Source organism: Pinus tabuliformis, chromosome 1_1 (assembly GCF_031772625.1).
Source record: "Pinus tabuliformis cultivar Carrire ecotype Pingquan chromosome 1_1, CPIR1, whole genome shotgun sequence".
Taxonomy (NCBI): Eukaryota; Viridiplantae; Streptophyta; class Pinopsida; order Pinales; family Pinaceae; genus Pinus; species Pinus tabuliformis.
This window is the reverse complement of record NC_142297.1, coordinates 453,801,292-453,817,012: the sequence shown is the minus strand read 5'-3', so window position 1 is coordinate 453,817,012 and position 15,721 is coordinate 453,801,292. Positions and strand designations below refer to the sequence as shown.

Here is a 15,721-nt window from a genome sequence, read left to right as displayed (position 1 = left end):
TCCTTCTAGCGAATCTTTCCCTATCGACTCTGGCTCATTGCTATGGGCAAAGATCTAGAGTCCATTTGGCAGTACCTTAGGGTTTGCAGTCATTAGTGGCAGATCCTTCGCTATCGACAGTGGGAAACCATCATTGTCTCCTGATCGATATATTCTTACAGGTGTTCGACTCCAGCTCATCTATTCACACTTGCTAGATTGTACTGGGTACCTTGACGCTCATTATCATTATCGGTGAGTAGTCTCGCGTTTGTTAACGGTATACATTAATGACCGGTAATCAAACGATTTCTCACATGGTCGACTTCAGATCATTTATTCCCATGCTGTAGAAATGTACCACGGCGGTCAGTGAAGACCTCAGGTTGTATCAGCATTCATTGGTTCACTTGACAGTTGCTCATGTTGCTGCTAGTTGATACGACTCCACTTTATATGTTGCAGTCAGTCATGGCGACATTCTATATGCTGGAACCTGAGTTTGCAGTGTAGTACCATCCTATTCCATCATGTTCCGTTGGTACCTTTTGGGATCAGTCTTTGATATCAGTGATCCGTTGCATCTTTCAGCATCATTGACAGTCTTATATGTGATATTCAGACATGTACTTGTTCATTTTGATCAGATGATCCATTATGTATCTTTCAGTCATTTATACTTGTATACTTAGTGGATCCGCTTGTACTTGATATGCGGACATGCTTTACTTTTTCTGAGCATGGGTATGCCCGCCTCGGATAGTGTTTCTTTCTGATCTCCTTTGGTGGCTTGGCAGGCTGAATTCTGGTGAAGTCCTCCTCGGTTTTTGACAGACTTCCTTTCCATGTACTCGCATAATATATTTCGGCCATCATGTACCCCTTCTGACCTCATATATTAGGGGACATCTGTTATAGCTCCAAATCTCACTCTTATGGTTTTTGGTGCTGGACTCATGGCCTAGGGCAACCCCTCCTTCCAGACCTGGTCCTAAAATTTAAAAAACAGTGTTTTATCCCTTATACGCGACATTGCCCTGAGTTAAATGCGTGTATACGCGGGTCTGTGTATATCCAACCCGCGTGTATGTATTAAAACACTTAAAAAAATATATATAATTCCTTCTTTTTGGGCGGAGATCGCGGGTTTTACCTGCTGATCACCTATTAGTGCCCATGGCCCAACTGTTCCCAACCAACTCCTAACTAAAAAACTACTTTGGAGATGGTATAAAAAGACCTCAAAGGGAAGGCCTAAGGGAGGAGAGAATAGAGAGAAAGGTTATTATGCTGAGATTTTTCCCTTGACCAGGTCTGAAGTCCCTTGTGCCTTCTGCACTTCCCCCATTTTGTACAGGAAACCTTTGTTTCCTTGTGTGTTGATGTTCATCGACCATTTATGACATCATGGAGAGAGTCATGGAAGGAGTTTTGTTAGAGGCTTGAGGCTGGAACGGATCCGGAAGGAAGCTTTGCTTGGAGCCTGCTGAAGGTGACTCAGGTGAACATATTCCTTTTTATGTACTTTATTTGTCTATAATAAAAGAAACACATGTCTTGGTTCCCGAAATGAATCTTCTTTATGTTAATGATATTCATGTTTTGAATTCATGTGTAAATGGTTGTTTGGATTTCATAACTAACTACCTTTCTTTATAACATGAAGATGGTTTCTTTATAAGTTTTTGTCCATGTACTGCTGTGTTCTTTGAATTGTTTGTTTTGCAGGACAAAAGAGAAGAAGGGAACTCCAAGAAGGGTTTGGACCCTAAAGGCCTTCTCAAATGTAGGACCGAAGGTGCGTACCCTTATCATAGAATTTGCTTATAATAGCATAATGGCTGTATGAATGCATGTTTCTTTGAATAGACAACTTTCAGTCTGCTAGGGTTTCACCCAAAAAGCCCTAGGGGAGTAATTCCCTCTACCACTTGGCATGCCAAGTTCAAGTTTTCAATGTGGGAAGATAGGATCAACATCGAAAATTCCATTGGTACATCACCATTCCACTTAGTCTATGGCACATAAGTGTTTTTCCCAATTTCCTTAAGTTTACCCATGATGAGAATATTGCAGGAACATGAGGGAGAACTTGATGATTTTTAAATAAGGACTAATCATCTTACTGAAGTACAAGAGCTATGAGAGAAGGTATATCGGTAATCTCAATTATTTCAGGACAAAATCGAATAGATCCATTATAAGAAGGTCAAGGAGGATGATTTTAAGATTCGGGATTTAGTCCTAAAATGGAATGTCAAATTTTAAGAAAAGGGGAAGCATGGAAAATTTGATCATTTATGGAAGGGACCTTACATAATCACTGCTTCCAGAGGTAAGAATGCTTTCATTTTGGAATATCTAAATGGAGTGTTGTTGAGTGGAGGTCCGGTAAATGGATGCTTCCTAAAACATTTCCTGGTTTAAGATATATCAATCATTACAGTTCATTGTACATATCCATGTTAAAAGAAATTTGAAGGATTTCAAGCCCGAGGTGAAGGCCATAAGATTTTGATGAGGAGTTGTCACACTTTACAAAAATTACAGTTTTATGTTTCATTCAGTATAGAATGTTTACTTTTAAAAATAAAGCAGAGTGAAATTTTCAAAGTTTTTAGCTCAATGGATTAGGCACATGGTCAATGCGTTCTTACTTCCTCCTAGGGAAATGATATCCCCATTGGACCCAGTTTTTAGCATAAGGTTTGCACCTTTAGTTCAAGGCAATATTATCAGTTCATTTTTGCAAAATCATGGTGATGTAAAGGGGCTATTAAATGTCTGTATAATTTTCTATCTAAGCCTAGGGATATGTCTTATCAAATTTTTTAACCTAAACCTAAGCTTATCTTAAGTTTTTCACAACAAATTTGACCTATCACAAACCTATAGCTAGTGCTAGAAAATATTTTTGTAGCACGACACTATGAAATATTTTCGTAGCACGAGGCTATGAAATATTTTCGTAGTGCTCACTGAAATTTTTGAAAACTTGGCTTTTGAGCTGCCAACACCATTTTTTTGAGTGCCAAAGTGTTTGTTATAAATTTTTAGCCCTCTTTATCCATGATTTGACAACTAGCAGTGTTTTAAAGTCCAATAGAGTCGTTGAAAATCAAACCCTAATCTGCCCTGTTTACCACAAAACAACATTTTCTAGCAAACCCATATTTGTAATTTCAATGCACAGGAATATTTTTGAGCATTTTGCAACGTTTGACTACAGTTTTTTAAGGTTGGAAAAGGTGTTTTCAAAATCATTTTTTTTAATATGGGTTGATCCATTCATGTAAAGAGATTTGAACCTGATGGCATGTATTTCAAGGTCTATCCCAAGATGTTGGTTCTTTTCAGAAATGCAGGATGGGAGTCAGTGTTCCAATGCTTCAACAAACATAATCTAAATTGGTGCCATGATTTCATTTACTCCTTCGATGTCAGAACTGCGAGAATTAGGACCCTGCAATTCCCTGTGACAGAAGAATCCATTGCTAAAGCAATAGGTTTTCCAACTAAGGGTGAGAGGTGGTTCAAAAAATAGAGGTTGTAAAATGTAGATTTGAATGTTTTCCTAAAGGGGGATTGTTAGGATCAAGATTGGAATGTAGGGGTCCTCCAAAATATGTTGAAGCCTGACTGGTCTACTACACTTAGAACTATTTAGCTCTTCTTCACCTGTGAAGGCAAGTATTCTAAAGCCTACTTGTATCATATGCTGTTTCTTTGTCATTTGGCAAGTTTTAACAGGATGAACTTACCATTTTTCCTTCACTAAAGGAAGAACAAGACTTGAGCTACAACCCCATGATATTTGTCATCACGACCTAATTAAAATATTATACATTGATGAGTTAAATAAGTAGGTGGGGCATTTGAGGTAGTTGAGACAAAGAAACCTAAGATAGTCTATGCCTAGAAGATTAAGAGAGACCAAACCCTAGCTCAAGAAACCAAAGGAGAATCTAGTCACATCCATGTTGAAAAACATGATGAAAAATCCTTTAGAAAATGAAAAGATTAAAGTTTATGAAAGGAGGACTAAAAGTCAACAGAAACTGATAGTAGAAGAATAAGAGGCAAAGCAAAGAGAAGTACAAAGCAAAAAATGCAGGCAGAAAATAGAAACATAAGACGAATAAGATGAAATAGAACCTAGGGTTTATGGAAAAAGACCTCACACTTACCCTGCTAACAATATGAGTCTAAATTTCAAATCTAGAATGAAACCTAAGATTAAATAAATAATGATTATTGATGGAGAGGAGAAGACTATGAAAACTTCAAAGAATAGAAAGAGACAAAGGAAAATAGTGCATGTTGACAAAAAAGGAAAAAACCCTAAAGGCTGCGAAAATATCATAGAAACCTACTAGATGGGTGAAAAGGAGTCAGAATACACTAGATCTCCTTGTTCAAATTGTAAAAGCCATGGAGAAATGATCATTTTACTTCATGGGACAAAGAAATACACAAACCATAATTTTGTTTCACAAACCCTAATGGTGCCACAACATTTTGACCTACTCAGTTTAATATTTTTTACAGTAAATTATTTTAATATATTGTGGTAATATATCAGAGGTTTTTGTGACTGAGGGCATACAAGTCAACATGATGACATAGAGCCTTGAAAAGAGTAGGTGGTTACAGAGGTAATTACACAGTTTAGATATTATTTATGGGTTCATGCATCAATTGGCTACAAGGAAGGAAGACGAGTTTTAGCTCAAGATATCAAGCCTAAAAATAAGTAAACAATTCAAGATCCTATAATGTAGTATTGACGTCTCTCTTGTTCTAGGATACTAGCAGGAGATATGCACAACAGTCCTATATTCTGTTTTGACCAATGATATGTGCCATATTAGAGATCTGAGTAGCTAAGATTATAGGATTATTACTATTTTTGTTAATTAAATTCTTAGATTATGTACGTATATTGTAATAATTTCTACCATATTTTGAGGAACTAATTATCTCTGTTGTCTTTTTCCTATATATTACATGAGAAATATGGAAAATAGGCTAGTTTTTGAAGAAAATAATAGTCATTGTCTGTGTGTTAAAGGATTTATCAATATATAATTTTCCAAGATCAGTAGATTTTGACCAATGATACAAAGATTCATGTGATAGTATGCCTTATTATGTATTCTCTATATTTTTCAATGTTTTCTTCTCTATAATCTCATATGAATTTATTTTCTTCTGAGTATTTGAGTAAGAGTAATTAATTCAGAATTCATTCATGGTTTGATGCTCTGATTTTAAGATATTCAAGTATGCCCATCTCTATCCTCTTAAGCTACTCTAGGATTCATTTGATATGCCATAATGTAGTGGGCTATTTTCCTATTTTCTCCCTTCAGCTATAAAGATGACAAAGGTCTAGGATGTGCTATATACCTTGCCTTTACAAATCCTGATCAGACAACCAACATCTTGGTAAGTTTACATAAATCCTAGTTGCTTAACTCCATTTCCCATTGGACTATCTCCCTCAGAACCAACCAAATGCTACATATACACAATACAACTGCAAATCTAGCCACTGTGTAAAAGTACAGTCACTTTTTGATTCAGTGATTAGACTGTCAAAGAGAGAGCCCTCTCTAGATTGAAGGGGCTAGCCTTCAATCTGTAAGTTAGAGTGCAAAGGTTACCTTGGGAACTTATCTCCTACAGCTAAGAGAATTTTTTTAAGTGCTAACATCTTGGCGACCATAGTGGGGAAGAGAAACTCATCTTCCGATAACCTATTACTATTGTTTCATATATAATTCCTAATGGTGGAGAGAAATTAGGCACACAAGAGAGGTTGTACACCATTCACCTAGCAACTCCATAATAAAAATATGGCTTCCATGGAGGGTTACAGATATACAGGGTATGCTCCAATGAACCGTGAACATATACCATATTTCCGAATCATATTTCATGCATAAATTGGAAATTATATTTGCCAAAATTTAGAGATCAGAATGGGGATGATGTTGTGATTCATTTGATATAAATTTAATATGCATGTGTATAAGCTTGGGATTAAGTTTCATGAGGATTGTTTAATGAATATTTTTATGGCTACCTTGGTAGACAAAGCTAGCTCATGGTAAGAGGGCTTAAAACTAGGTAGATTATGCTCATTTAAATATTTCCACACAGTATTCATTGAGTATTATGGGGAGTCTCATCCTTCTTTGTCACTATTTCATTTTTTTGTGAATATTGTGAAGACTTGATTCAATAATTATAATATGTTTATGGTGATGAGGAGCTTATGGATGAGGATATCATAGAAACCCTTAATTAATTTTCATCCCCACAAAAAATAGTAGTTTCTTCTTTGTCTACAATAGACCAAGATCTAGAGTTTCAAATGAATTTTCCTCCTCTTAAAAATGATGAAGAGGTTCAGGTGATAAGTGACCAAGAGAGGGATTATGATGATCAATCAATAGTTTCTATTTTAGTCATATAAGAAGAGCAAATTGTTTCATATTCTTTGGAAATTGTAGAAAGTATTCAGGATCTCACATTTCTTGAAAACACAAAGTCAGAAAATTTAGAAGGTTAAGATGATGTTTTTGTTGAAGCATGTGAAGAAGAATCCTTAGTCACTCTTGTTCTAGAAGACATGGTTGTTCCATTTGTAGTGTTTAAGGAATACTTCTTTGACATAAATGATAAAAAAATAGTGTTGCAACCAACAACCTTTTCATGTCCAAAAAAATTTTGTTTGCAACATTATGATAACAATCAGATGGAGGTGTACAAGAAAGAAAATGCAGATGGAGTATTTTCATATCAGATTGACAAAAATTGGAAAAACAACTATATTAGTTTTTATTTTTTTGAGGGTCCTTTTGCAACATTTTTGGAGTCAGAAAGTAGACTCAAATTGTGCAATTTTTCCAATATCAGATTCAGATTTCAATTTGAGCTATTTGTTTTAAACATTTTCTTTCTGTTGGAAGCCCATGAGGATACAAAGAAATAAGATAGTCGCCTACTCAATTGTTTACATTTTAAATCTATAATTACTTGATTCAACAGTTGTATTCAATAGATTAGAGTAGTTTTGTTTTCAATAAGCTCACAATAGGAGCATTCTTTCAACAGTTTTATTTGGTTTTTAATTTTTCAACGTGTGTTCAATAAGGATTGACCTCAGTTAAAGAGAAGATTACAGGTTCAAGTTTAAACCTTGGGAGCAGACTGATATGTTGTTGAATGTTAGTTTTTCTATGCTAATTTCAACTTCAGAATTAAAAACAAATGCTTTTCCATTTCTTCATGTGCATAGGTTTCCTTATGGTGTTTGTGAATGTAAACAAGCAAATTTTATCAAGTTTTATGTGAAATTCATGAGAAAAATAGCATGAAAGTAAAGTGATGAATAGCAGAAGGTAAATGTACAACAAACCATCAAATTGAACACTTAACACAGTGTTTTGATGGAGGAGTTCACCCCTCGTAGGATACATCTCTTTGGTCCACCTTCCATGGCTTGGGCCTCTGTAGAAAAAGTGGTATTTACAATGCTCTATTGCCCCTGAAACCTGCTTCAATGTGCTCAGAATTCCAAATTCATCTAGGAACACCTTTTCCTAATCCCAATTTGGTCGAATTTTGCAAAAGTTATGGCAAAAACTATTTCCCCCAAGAAAACTCCAAAACTAGAGGAACTCCAGTTAATCCCACTAATTTTGGAATTCTCACCGAAATTGGAGGACCGTCGACATCTTAACTGCAAGTTTAATTAAGGGATAAGTGCATTTAATTAACAGATAAGTTAGATTAGCACTTAATATGTGGTTATGTTAAACCGTTAGTCTAGCGGTTATAATAGTGGACACATGATGATATTGAATGTCAAGTTAACTGATGGTTAGCGCAATATCCACATGGTTTCACAGACCATTAGCTGGATGTTAACATGGTGCGTTCACATGGGAGCACAAAATGCCGTAGTTTGTGGTTACAATTTGAGTTGTTTGCTAGCCATTACTGTCGGATGGAGTGTTCACATGGGAGGAGGTTGGCTAGTGGGATGGCTCCCTCCTAAACCCCAACCACAAAATGTTAACACATTAAAATCAACGTGAAACCATAGTCTTGTAAGAACTACTGAGGTGGTGTAATGGTATGTCATGCGGTTTGTTTGATGCAGTTCCCGAGCTCAACCCCCTAGCCTACCATAAAATTTTACTGTGCGCCGATATATGTGGTCCTTTGGGGAGGGACATGTGGCAGCCTCCGGGCTTGCCTCTTGTCCCCTCCTCATTGGTCCTTCATAAACCAATAAAATCGAGCCATGTCACCACACTTGTAGACCAGTAAAAACATGACACTTGGTGAAACAAAATTGGACGTTGACCATCCCGTTGACCTGCCCAGTCACTTGCCACATCAATAGTATGGACAGCTGATTGTGCAGTGACTATACTTTTTTTTGTAAAATTCCACTGTTTAGCAAAGCAGACAAAACACGAAATCTTCCTCATATGAGCTCGGTTTTTAGTGAAACTAGATGTGTTTGGATCGTATCATCGAGATGGACATGGTCATTCAAGTTTCAAGCAATTCTAAGAACTTTGATTTTTGAGCTAAATACTGAGCAGTTGATCATTCCTCCCTACTAGAATCCTTTTGGACCCCAAAAGATACTATCATTTTCTCAGCAGGTGAGGGTACAGCTCCATCACCTTCTCGATATGTAACCATTTGGCTTTAGAATACTTTTTTCCCTTCAGTCCCACTCGAAGGTATTCGACATTCCCTCTCTTTGAAGATCTGGTTCTTCGATCAAGTATGAGATCTTGCTTTAGCTCATCAAGATATTCTAGTGAGAAATCATCTGTTGATGGCAGATGAACATGCTCTCCTTGATCATCAATCAAAGGAGGCTCAAATAATCTCAAATTCTCAACATTAACAACATAGTATATTTGCATATAAGGAGGCAAATCTAGCTTAAATGCATTGTTACTAATCTTTTCTAGAATTTTTAGAGGACCATAACAGATTGGCTTCAGATTTTTACCTTCCCCTTGAAGTATATCTTTGCTAATATATAACCAAACTTCATCTCCAACTTGAAATCTATGATCGACACGGTGTTTGTCATGCCTTACCTTGTAGCTACTTTGACTTTTCTCAAGTTGTTCTTGCACTGTCTAATGTATCAATTGAATTTTCTCTATGAACTTCCTTGCCTTATCAATGTCGCTATGACCATCGATGGAAACATCTTTCTCAAAGATGAAGTCCAATTGCGATCTTGGCAAGTACCCAAAACATGCCTCAAATGGCGATGTGTCTGTGGAAGAATGCTTTACCCTGTTGTATGCATGTTGTATGTAATGCAACTGTTCATCCCACAACTTGGGATGTTTGCTGCAATATCCTCTAATAAGATGAATGATTTTTCTATTGACCACCTCAGTTTGTCCATCTCTTTGCGGATGAAAGGGTGTACTCTTCTTCAACTTAGTGTCCATCATGTCCCACAAATTAGACCAAAAATTCCCAACAAATCAAGAATCTCGACCACTTACAATGGAAGTAAGAAGACCAAAATGAACCCAAATATGTTGGAAGAAAAGATGAGTTGTTTGTTCAACTGTAATTTTCTTTTTACATGGTGTTAGAATACAAATCTTGTTGAACCTGTCTACAACTACATACAAGTAATCATGACCTTTCCTTGACAATGGAAGACCTCCTACAAAATCCATTAAGATACTCTCCCATGGACGTGAATGTACCAGATGTGGAGAGTACAATCCTAGTTTCCTATTGCTAGGCTTACTTGTTGAACACAAAGAACATCCTCTAATGAAATGAGATACATTATCAAACATGTGTGGCCAATAACAATACCTTTGGATATTCGCTAATGTCTTGCCTACACCAAAGTATCCAGCAATCAATGAAGTGTGCGCCTCCCTTTTGATATTGTTTCTTTCTCCCTATGGAATACATAACTTGCCCAAGTGATACAACAAAACGTTATGTACATGGTAATCTAACTCTTCAATTTGGTTTCCTTGCCTCAAGCTTACATACACATCTTGAAAGTCATTATCATATGCATGTTGCTCAATTTAACTTTCATGCAAAATAGAATTGTGCTCAAGTAAAATAGATGAATTTACAATAGGCCTAGAAATAATATCAGCTACCTTATTGTAGATTCCATTTTTGTACTTGATAACCAAATGAAACTATTGTAGAAAACCCATCCATATGAAGTGTCTTGATTGCTACAACTTTGACTGTGACTGTAAATACTGAAATGGTTGATGGTCAGTATGGATAATGGTCTCCTTCCCCATCAAGTAGTGTTTCCATTTTTTGACACTTTGTACCAATGCGTAAAGTTCTTTGTCATAAGTGGGATAGTTAGTCGCAGCACCATTAAAAATTTCAGGATGAAATGAAATGGGCTTACCATGCTGCATAAGAACTGCTCCCATGGCGTAATCACTAGCATCTGTTTGAATCTAAAATGGATGTCTAAGATCCAGAAGGGCCAAAACCAGTGTTGAAATGAAATTTTGTTTTAAGGCATCAAATTATTTCTGCTGTACATCTCCCCAATGAAATACTTTCTTAACACTAGTCAATGCATGTAGTGGTGTTGCAATGGAAGAAAAATTAGCAATAAATTTCCTCCAATATTGTGCTGCCCCTAGAAAGCTTCTTACCTCTGTAACTGTATTGGGCTTGGGCCAATTCAGAATGACTTCAACCCTAGAGGGATCTATCTTCAGCTCACTTCTTCCAACAATGTGTCCCAAATACACTAAAGAAGTCTTGCCAAATTCGCACTTTGACATCTTTAAAAACAATTTTTCTTTTCTCAAGACATCAAGTACTTTGTTCACATGCATGACATGTTCATCTCTAGATTTTTTGAATATGAGTATATCATCTAAGTAAACAATGACAAAGTATGGTGCAGGTAAAAATCTAAGTGCGGACACAAACAATTCCTCTAGCCCGAGAGCGGGTCTAGCCACAAACAAACAATCTATGGAAAATCTCCTTAGGCTAGAACCAAATAAGAGGGTCTACCTCTTAGTGCATTATTCTGCCTGGTGATGTTCCTGCTTCCTTGTCCCAGCTATCTCCCGTTTCCTTCTTTGGACACCTGAAACAAGTAAACAATAGCAAACAACAAACGTAATAACATACAACTTGTATTCAGCCTACTTAACAGGTCAAGAAACATTAAGCCATAAAGATGCAAATAAACACTTCATGTAGGAAATTAATCGATAGTTTCATTTATATTAGATCAAGAAGAGATTACAACCGATGTCTTGAAGTTTTCGTTCTCCTCCGACATATCCGGGTTCCCACACACTTCTTCTAGCATTCCATGGATGGCCCCAACAATGGTAGTCTTAAGGCTCTTCCCTTTAGTCTTCACACCAAACCAAACTCACAATTCTCCCTCATACACAACTAGAGAGCTACAAAGTATGGATAACTTGCTAATTACTCAAAAATCAAAACCTCAACCAAAACATAATTAGAACTAAAAGCTAGCTTATGCTTGGGAAGAAGAGAGGTTTATATAGCTTGGATGGAGGGGAGATGGTTCCTCTTCTCATGGGAGAAGGTCTTATCTCTTGAGGTAGTTCCATTCTAATAGGGTAAAGGAGCCCAAACTGACCTCCTCAGCTCCATCCAGCCTAACCATTTACCAAACTTCCGTTACGAAGCTTCTACAACTGGAAGCTTCGACTCCATATTTAAAAAAATTTCCAAAAGAGGATTGGCATGACTGGAAAAAGGCTTAGTAGCTCCGATCGGTGCTAGGGGCAGTTTTAATCCCTGCATATCGGCACGAGGAGGACACAGGTCATTAGCATCAGTCTTGTAAACTGGGAAAAACAGAAGATTTTTGGGAAATGATGCAAAAGGGAATTGTTCTGCTCATGAAGAGGGACACAATGGAAGTTTCTTTATGATGGGAAAGCATGTAGGGTTTGTTGGCCAGTAAAAAGGGTCTTTTTAACCTCTATTTACCCTACATTAATTATCAATCCAGGTACGATTTGTTATCTCAAGAGTGTACTAAGTCTGAGGCGGTCACTTGTTCAAGAGTACTGCTAGTAGTATAGTGTTTTTACAAAAGTAAATAAATTCTGGAAAAAAGCTCTCATTGTAATGGCAAGAAACTGAAATGCTTTGTAACTAAATCATTCATTTAAGAAGCTACAACAATCATCATTCAAGGATACAGTAATGATAACTCTTTCCTTTGTAAACTGATGCAAATGAAAATCAATCAAAGAGAAGATCACCAATCTGGGAAATAGACAACAATAGTCAATGTTCGCTACAGTTGCAAATCATTCTGTTCACACCAAAGCAAATACTTGAAATGACAATTCAATTAACAGAAAAAGGAACAACAACTAATCTATTGAAAAGATCAAACATCAAATCTTAACTTATAGGAATAAATTAAGCAGCAATCGTAACTAAAAGGAATTGAGCAGCAATCTTTAACTAGTAAATGAATTGAACAGCAAACCAAGAATGGAACAGCAAGCTTAAGTAATTCTACGAAATATTGAACAGCGAACTAAATCAATTGTAAACGCTCAGCGATGGAATTAGTAATCTGAGTTTAGCATAACAAGTATTAACCACAATTATAAGGGAACAACAATTTTTGTTGTAATGGAACGATAATCCGAATGAACAGCAATCACAATTATGGGTAAACAAAAGCTAAATGAACAACAATACCAATCTGTAAATGAACAGCAATGTTACTCTGTAAATGAACAGCAATGTTACTCTGTAATTGAACAGTAATGTCATTCTATAAATGAATAGCAAGAATTAGACAACGCGATATGATTTCAGAATGAACAGCATAACCTTTTCAGTTGTAAATAATAATCTTACCATTCAAATATGAATTAAATATAATAGAGCCAGTAAATGAAATGACAAGGAACAATAGATTACTGAATAAAGTAAGTAAAGGAAATCAAACCACACATGACTTGTAATCAGAAAATAATGATACAGGAAGCAAGTGATCCACTAGGGCCAGGCCCTTAGCCACCAGGGACGCACTGCTGCGGTTACTCCAGAATCAGATAACAGAACAACAACAAAGTTTATGTATTAATCATAAAAACAGAGTTATAGTGATTTCTCTTCTAAAGAGAGTCGATGATAAAAGTTCAAATTGGAACGAAAAATTCTATCAATCAACAATAATCTGCCCCTGGGCTTGCAACGCTGTCCCTTTTTATAGTGGCTAGGTGGAAATACCAAAAATATAGATAGCTTTGAGGTGGCGATCCCACAGGATCAAAGGATTCTGAGGGATTTTCCATATTGTTATTCTTCAGTTATCTCTTCGTCTTCTTGCGCTGATATGGCATTTCTTCTTCCTTTTCCCGGCCCATGCGCTCCGATCTCGATTGCCTCATCTGGATGCGGTTCCCTGTCAAAGGGACAACAGTTGGTTTTTCCTTGTCTTTTCCTCTGAAATGGCGATCTTCCATTTTCTTCATTTTCTACATAGAAAAAGGTAATAATTAGTCATTTTACATTAATCACAAATCCCCTTAACTTTATCATAATCCTTTATCATATACCCATCTTAGAATGTAAAGAAGTTATGAATTAAAGGAAAAGATAAAGAAATAAGTGGCAATTACATACCTTTTCTAATGCTCAACACACCCCCTTGCTTACCCTTTTTCATGCCCTCATGAAAACATTGTAATTGACATGCAAGGCAGTTAGGGAATAGGTTGGAGAAGGATTTTTAGTCAGTGGTCTAAAACCATGATTTCTAGCTAAGACTTCAAAAATATGCCCTATCTGACCTTCAGGAAATTCATATAATTTTCTATATCCTGGTGCAGGATACCAGATGATTGGATTTCGAAACCTACAGCTTAACCAAGATGGGACTTCTCTCAAGATGAGGTCACCATAGATAACCAAGCAGTCAGCAGTTAGCTTAAAATTCTCATAATTGAATGGCTCTTTATTTTGGATATTCCGATTGGAAGTCTGGTATCAGAATTTGGCTACTGCTATGGCAAGGTCTTTGATGGTTAGGAAGTATTCTACCCCTTGCTGGATGACTGTTATGTGAATAGGTTCCAATGTTTGGATCACACCCTGCGTTCTCATTAAGCTCCTATGTTTATTCCATAGTTGCAATGGGTTTCTAGGTTCACCCCTTACCCACAGATCTAACCCATTCTCCTGTCTCTGGAAGGTATTGTAGGCTTTAAGCCACTTTATCTGGTTGACAGCAAAAGAAATAAATGCCTGAAGCTGGATATCACCCACAAAAGGGCTAGGGTTATTTTCTGTTTCTCCACCTAACACAAGACTATGTAAATAAAGTTAACATAACAATCGTTGAACTTTCACCCCGTAATTCTTATAATAGTTTATGAAATCATCAATGGTTTTTATCTCTATAGGCACCCCTGCCTTGACAGCCTTAATTTTCAATTGTAAATATCTTTCCATAAAAAACAAAGCATAGTTTTTGGCGGGTGCCCTACACGCTAGAACATCAGTATACAGAGAACATAAGGTATCCATTTGATTCATAACTGTGTCTAGTCTATGGGTTACCTTTTTGACTTTTTCCTCTGCCCTTCGCCATCCATCGAAGGCCTGGCTTTCCGATGCATTGATGTTCTTTAGCTGCTATTGTAACTTCTAATATTTCTCTTGAGGAACAGTTTCCTCTGTGAGTTTTTCTATCGTTTGTTGGGCTTGTGCCAAATCTTTTTGCAGAGTTACTATCCTCGGGTCATTATCCATCATGACATTTTTGGGCTGGAGATCTACTTGGATCTCCTTATTGTGACATTTGGTTTTTATGGTCTGTGTTTCCTTCTCACGAACTATCCAGTTGTTCGTAATGCTAGAGGACACTGCCTCTGTCTGGACTTCCTTATCATAGACTGGTGTGTTTTCTATTTGTGTTTCTGCATTTGCAATAGCCACATGCTGTTCCTTGCAATTCTGAATAACAGGTTTGACTTGAGTCCTCTTGGTCTTCTTCTTATGGGGTTTTTCCTGGGTGGGTGCACGCTTTACCCCAGGGGTTCTTTTTGTGTTCTTCCCCATTTTTAAGACCCTTATTTGTTGGCGAAGTTGTTTAATTACATTAAGCAGTCTCTGCTGTTCCTTTCGCAACTTTTTAATTTCATTTTTTTTCTTAGAAGGAACGGCCATTTCTTTTCTTGGGCCTGGGCTTTGTACTTCAGGGATTATACCCTCTCCTTGGCCAATTTCCATGTTTCCTTCTTGGAACACTTCTTCACTGTCCTTTTGATCAGGTTTTTCGGGGGTAGAAACCTTGGTTTGTTCTACTCTCTCCTGGGCAGCTTCTTCTTCTACTTCTTCTTCATCGTGCATTTCTTCGGGTGTATTCTGACTGGGAACAGAGTGTCCCTGAGATTGTTCTTCTTCCTCCTCCTCATCACCCATCTCTCCAGATACACTCTTATCATGAGTAGAGTGTTCCTGGGACTGTTCTTCTTCCTCCTCCTCGTCGCACATCTCTTCAGATGCACTCTTATCATGAGCAGAGCGTTCTTGCAGCCCTTCTTCGGTATTGGGGTTGAGTGGGCTATGAGGTTGGACATATTTGCCCATATTGGCCAAAATTTGGGCCAATTCATCTTCTTGCAGAGGGTTTTGTAGTGGACTTTCACTGCGTTGCTCT

The 15,721-nt window shown here is 37.0% G+C and overlaps 1 pseudogene; it reads right to left on the bottom strand.

The window, feature by feature from the left end:
- The window catches only part of LOC149213694 (pentatricopeptide repeat-containing protein OTP51, chloroplastic pseudogene), a 63,160-nt pseudogene extending 47,509 nt beyond the window's left edge, over positions 1-15,651 (bottom strand).
- Positions 15,652-15,721: the final 70 nt, after the last annotated feature.